General features: G+C 40.1%; 1 long non-coding RNA gene across 1 annotated transcript; it reads left to right on the top strand.

Moving 5' to 3' along the window:
* Positions 1 to 1,564: 1,564 nt before the first annotated feature.
* LOC130135178 (uncharacterized) lies at positions 1,565 to 2,798 on the top strand. The gene is made up of 2 exons (XR_008814656.1): positions 1,565 to 1,694; positions 2,394 to 2,798. It is a non-coding gene; the product is annotated as an uncharacterized LOC130135178 (long non-coding RNA).
* The last annotated feature ends 3,940 nt before the right edge of the window (positions 2,799 to 6,738 follow it).

Genomic DNA, 6,738 nt, shown 5'->3' with positions numbered 1-6,738 from the left:
ATTCCAATTGAGTAGAATGCTAAGTTGACCACTGCTGAATTTGACAAAGAATTGTCACCGGTGAATGAGGACCCCATATGGATCCTTCAGCAAACCAAAGACTTGTTAGGAAGCTCATCTACTTCACCATGACCAGACCCGACATATGCTATGTGGTATAAATCCTCAGCCAATTCGTGCATAATCTGAAACAATCCCATATAAATACTGCATTGAAAGTAGTGAAGTACTTGAAAGGATGTCCGAGATTGAGAATGCTACTGTCTTGAGAGAACGATATGGAAATGATGGCATATTGTGACACAGATTATGCTACTTGCCCTATGAGGAGAAAGTCAGTAACATGGTTCTGCATCAAATTAGGAAACTCACTACTCTTGTGGAAAATTAAGAAACAAACAACTGTTTCCTTATCATCCGTAGAGGCAAAATATCAAGCGATGGCAAACACTGGCTATGAAATTGTCTAGATAAGAGGATTGCTTTGAGATATCGGTATATGGGTGAGGAAACCAACTGTTCTATTTTGTGACAACGATCCCTCGTTCAAACTGGCAGTGAATCCAATTTTTCATGAAGAACGAAGTATATAGAAGTTGATTGTTATTTCATTAGAAACAAAATCCACGATGAAGCGATTAAGACAATGGGAATAAGGACAACGAACAACCTACAGGCATCTTCACCAAACATTTGCGTTAAGGGCAACATATGTATCTATTGAGCAAGCTTGGCATCCTCGATGTGTACAGGCCACCGGCTTGAGGGCGATTGTTGAAGATACCATTGCCTCATAATTGATATGTTGAAGATATTGCTAATATCATAAATTGATATGATTGTCCTTAATTGATTTATTGGGATATTGTACATTAGGAAATTGATTTTATGTATATTTATTACCTAAATTAATTAGGTTCCATGTACTATAAATAGAGATGTACTCGTACAATTTCAATATAATAAAGCAATATACACATTTTACCCCAATTTTTCCTCCAATTAGCTTTTCATCAATCCATATTCTTACACTATTATCCCATATCGGCTTGTGTGGGTTGCTCTTTATTGTCTGTGAATTTAATTCTATCACCTATAATTCTTGTATTAGGATTGACCCAATCGACCATATACATCTACCGCAATCAATATTTTTTTGAAACATTTGGCTCATCCGTCATCTGATTAGCCAGCTTGACAAGTATACTGGGTTTTGGCTCATATGGACTCTAAAAGTATCAAAGAAAGTCTCTAGCACATCATTAAATTCCACATGGGGGACAACACACAACTCAAGGCTATATAGCACCAATACGTTGGTATGGCCAACGTGTAGATGTCCGACACCGACACACATGTCGGACGTGTTGGACATGCGGTCAAACAAGTGTCGGATTTCCGTCACGCGGTCAATGCCTCCGACATGTGAGTCTGGAATCTTGACACGCGATTCCGACACGCACGAGGTCAATTTTATAAATTTTCAAAAACTTAGGGGTCAAAATGTAAATTTATAAAAAAAAGAAAGAAAGAAAAAATGGAAGAAAAAGGGGCTAAACACACACGGCTCTTTCTGTTCCCGTCTTCTTCGCTCGACCCAATAACCTTCCCCTCTCAAATTCTCTTATTTCTGTTCTTTCCGTCGACCGACAACCACTGCGAGGCTCTCTCCGTGTTGCTCGTTGCCCAACCAGGTACACCTCTCCCTGTTTCTTCCCCTAATTGTACTGCTCTTCTTCACTCAACCTATGGTTCTTCGCTGTCTGCCCTAGGGCTCCGTGACTCATTCTGCTTGATGTTGGGTTGCCTCGGCGAGATCTGTTGAAAATTGAGTGAGAGAGGTGTTCTTGGTGATTTTTTCTGGCTTCTCTGAGGTCGTGTGGCTTCTCTTGGCCGCGTTTCATGATAACCCTTATGGCTCTCTGAGATTAGATCGTCTCAGCTTAGCTAGCGAAAATTGGATTCTTTGTGTCGTGTCACGTGTGCACGGGGATGCGATTGTTATGTTAGCAAAAAAAATCATGTGCTTTCTTGATTGGGTTATTCCATATTCACTGAGTTTTTTGAGTTTCAAGCTAGTAGACATGGATATTATCAAGGATGCCTATTCTTAAGCTGGTCGATGAATCTAATCTATGACGGGTTCTCTGAAGAATGGCTTTTTTCTGCCCATTAAAATTTAGCAGATCTTAATTTGGTCTTGTTCTTAACATTTGTGGGATTTCTTAAACTTTGACCACAAGATTATAGATGTAGGATCAGTGTGATTGTTATGTTGCCCTCAGATGCTCACTTTGTAGTGAACTTTTATGTTAATGAGATTTGTGATGCGATATATGGATTGTTGTCTTTATTTCAACCATCTGATGCCACTTCTCTATTGGCGTTTGCAGGGTAGTACTAACCTAGAAGCTATTTAGATAATCAAGAAAACGAGAGGATCTTTAAAGGATTCTTTTCTGGATGAAGGGTGAGATTATTGAATATTCCCTTCTTAACTTAGTTCTCATGGAGGCTCTATCCACTGTACATCTAATACAACATGCAATAAGTTGATGAATAACTTCCCTCCATCAATCTGATGCACACATATTTGGCATTTCTTTAATATTGGAATGTTTCATCAAAATTATATGGTGTATTCCAACCATAGACATGATCGACACGCAATTATTGTTGTATATGGTCTAGCAACATCATATGTTGTTTATTTGCATAGTAAACCCAAACCTGGCGTCTAAGAATGCTTAACAAAACTAATTTGGAGCTCTACCTTTGTGTGATTCTTGATAAGAAAATAGGTATTTGATTGTGTTTTGGGCAAGCAACATAAACCTTTTCACGATTATACAAGCTCAAATGCACATTATGATCCTTGGATGGTGCATGAAACACATTGTGGCTAATTGTGCGATCTGCAATGGGGCTAGTTATGACCAAACTTCTATAAATTGTAGAGGTTTGGGATACCAAATATGGATGGATTTGAATGAGAAAGGATGGGTGGTGGTTCCCTTGTGGAGAAATTTGTATGGCATAAAGTTTTAACTTAATTGTATCGGATGTTTCTACTTTTTAGAGACCTAGCCTGCTTATCTCAACTTGCTTTATTTGTGTTGATGCCTGCTCTTCAGAAGAAGTGGAACATGGTAGAAATATTAGTGGAGTTGGAAAGATTAGATGAAGAGGTTGCGCCTAAAAATGTACCTTCGCCCCCTTCTAGTTTGATAATTAGTGGTGGTAGTAGTGGTGAGATGGATTCATACTCTAAAAAAAGGAAGATTGGAAGTGGGAGTGGATGATCACTTGAGAAGGCATTCAACATGACTCAACGAGAACATTTAGATTATGAGATTGCTAGGATATTTTATTCGATGGGCTTGCCGTTTAACCTGGCAAGGAACCCTTACTTTCAATTGGCTTTTTCTTATGCCTCTAATCATAATATTGCGGGGTATGTACTATCGAAATATAATTTGTTGAGGACCACTTTGTTGCAAAAATAGAAGGCAAATATTGATAAGTTGTGTGCACCTATTAGAGACATATGGAGGGAGAAGGGTGTAAGTACTGTAAGTGATGGATGGAGTGACTCACAAAAGAGATCACTTATTAATTTTATGGCGGTATCAGACGGAGAACCTATGTTTATAAAGTCAGTTGATTGTTCGGGAGAAACAAAAGATATGCATTTCATTTTTTACTTATTCAAAGAAGTAATCAATGAAATTGGGCATGATAAATGGGGTTCAAGTGATTACGGATAATGCTTCAAATTGTAAGGGCGTAGGACAACTCATTGAGTAATAATTTCCATATATTATTTGGATGCCTTGTATGGTGTACACTTTTAATTTAGCTTTGAAGAACATTTGTGCCGCAAAGAATACGGAGACCAATCACGAAGTTTATGAGGAATGTAGTTGGATTTCTGAGATTGTTTCGGAAGTTATGCATATCAAACGTTTCATCATGAACTATTCCATGAGGTTAGCAATATACAATGAGTTTGTTAACTTGAAGTTGCTTTCCATTATGGATACACGCTTTGCTTCGATGATTGTGATGCTTCGGAGGTTCAAGTTAATAAAAAGTGGTCTTCAAAGCATGGTTATTTGTGACAAATGAAATATCTATCGAGATGATAATCAAGGGAGGGCTAAGTTTGTCAAGAAAAAGGTGTTGGATGATTTTTGATGGGATTCCATTGATTTTATACTTTCCTTCACGGCTTCTATTTATGACATGCTTAGAATTTGTGACTTCAACAAGCCTTGTCTTCACTTAGTTTATGACATGTGGGATTCAATGATTCAAAAAGTGAAGAGAGCTATATAAGAGCATGAAGTGAAAAGGTTAGATGAGGAGTCTACATTTCATGAGGCGGTTCATACAATTCTTATGGATCGTTGGACTAGAAACAACACTCCACTTCATTGCTTGGCACATGCCTTGAATCTTATGTAATTTCTAAAATTGTATGAGATTATTACTTTATTAGTTGTTCTTTCTTTGACATGATAATATAATACTCCTTTTACTTATTATGATTTTTTATTTTTATTTTATTTTATTAAATAATGTACTATAGTGATCAATGGCTCAATGGAGATCTTTCTCAAGTTTCTCCATACAAGAATAACGAGATCATCCAAGAGAGAAAACAATGCCTTAGGAAATACTTTCCTAACTTGGATGAGCGCACTAAAGTAAATTTGGAGTATGTAGATTTTTCGTGCAAAAATGGGGAGTTTAGAGAACTTGATTCCATTCAAAATCGGTATTCTATGGATCCTAAGGCTTGGTGGGTTCTTCATGGTCGAAGTACACCTATGCTTCAAAGCATAACCTTAAAGCTTCTTGCACAACCTTCTTCTTCATTATGTGTCGAGAGGAATCGGAGTACTTACTCCTTTGTGCAATCGGTGATGAGAAATAAAATGACTCCAAAACTTGTAGAAGATTTGGTTTTCATTCATAGCAACCTATGTTTTCTATCAAGAAAAAGCCCATAATATGTAGAAGGAGAGACTAAGATGTGGGATATTGGTGGAGATGCCTTTAACACGTTTGAAGATGTTGGAGTGCTTGAGTTGCAAGTCTTTGACTTGATGAGCCGGAGATGGAATCTGTTGTTTTTTCAAAAGAAGTGGATAATGTATATGAATGACTTGTTATATTTTGTCATGCCCCGTACCTTATCCCCCTGAGCCTCGGGCGCGTGACACCTTCAAGGTCATTGAAATGCGATGTTCCAGGAGGCGTTGCTGACTCGTTTCTTTTATCTTTCAATTAAGCACATGCGAAAGCATACTTGAACATCACCCAATCAACAACAACAAACAGATAGCAAGGAAAACACGTAGACAAAACACACTTCACAAATAAGCATCATTAACAATCGGAAAGTTAGCTAATTACAAGCCCACCACTACCGGCCTTTTCCGATTTCATCCAAAAAGGGTCGGGGTTAGTCCTAACTCCTCTATCTACTAGGGCGACTGCCAAAAAGTGGTTCTCCATGGGAGGTTGATTCTCTATGGTTCGAGCTTGAGATCATAGTTCGGGTTGGACTCGGGGTCGCTCACAATGCCATCGGGAGGGTTCCCCACCATGGGATCCGTTGGAGCTTTGCCAAGGTCACCGGGGGATCCGTCAAACCCACGAAGAGGATCGAAAAGATCTCCGTCGAACCATACGAACAAGGCCACGAAACAATGAGAAACCAAGTGCTCTAGGTCCTTATTGACCCATACCATAGTGGTGTACCTATGATAGGTAATATTACTCCCCACTACCGCGACCTCGGTAACATCCACTTCCTTGGTTACGGGGTGCCCCAAACGGACGATACGGCTATACATACCTACGAGCCTGTGTTGACACCTAAATTTTGGCTATTCATTTGGGGTCTAATTGCATATAAAATTAGGGGTTAATTTTTAACCCCTAAACAAAAATATTTTCATTGAATTACATGACATAGAGACATTAGATGCATCTGCATTAGTGGGGTTTATTAGACATATTTTTCTCGTTTTAAAATATATATAATAAAAAATTAAAAAAATCTGGGCTGGTCTAACCCAGTTCAACCGGACCAGATCAGCCCGGCCCGACCCACCTCCTGTCCCTTTCACCTTTTCTCTCTACAAAGAGGCAGAGGAGGAGGCGTGTTAGTATAGAGGTAGAACGGGAGCGCGCTGCAGAGGAAGAGGTTGCGCAACATAAAGGAGGCGCCGTCGCGCATCGAGGGGCAGAAGGTCAGAGTCGCAGCTGGTGGTCCCAAAGAAGAGAGAACGTTCGAGGACAAAAGGGCTGAGCTAGAGAGAAAGAGGGGGTTCTTTTCAGGGGGTATTTTGGAAGAGAAGGGAGATCGAGAGAGTTTCAGAAGAGAGAAAGGAGAAGGGTCTGAGAGGAGAGTGCGTCGGTTCCTCTTCAAGAGGATTGTCGGCAAATCTCTTCCCCCTCCCAGCGAGCCAGTCACCGTCGTCGGACGTCCATTGCCCCGGCCGTCGCGTTTTGTCTTGGTTGGTCACAAGCAGAGATAGAGTTTTGGAGACGAGAAGGAAGAGACCGAGAGAGTTTTGGGGGGAAAACCTGAGAGTAGAGGGTCCCCATATGCCCGAAGGAGACCCCGAGGTGCCACTGATAAGCATCCGACCGCCGCGTTGCCACAGGCTAGCCACGAACAGGTGGATCTTCGTCCTCCTCTATTTTCGTTTCCCCCCTGCCTCT

Source organism: Syzygium oleosum, unplaced genomic scaffold (genome assembly GCF_021117445.2).
Source record: "Syzygium oleosum isolate NSW1041296 unplaced genomic scaffold, Sole_v2.1 Sole_v2.28, whole genome shotgun sequence".
In the NCBI taxonomy this organism is placed as follows: domain Eukaryota; kingdom Viridiplantae; phylum Streptophyta; class Magnoliopsida; order Myrtales; family Myrtaceae; genus Syzygium; species Syzygium oleosum.
This window is presented reverse-complemented; position numbering and strand designations above follow the sequence as displayed.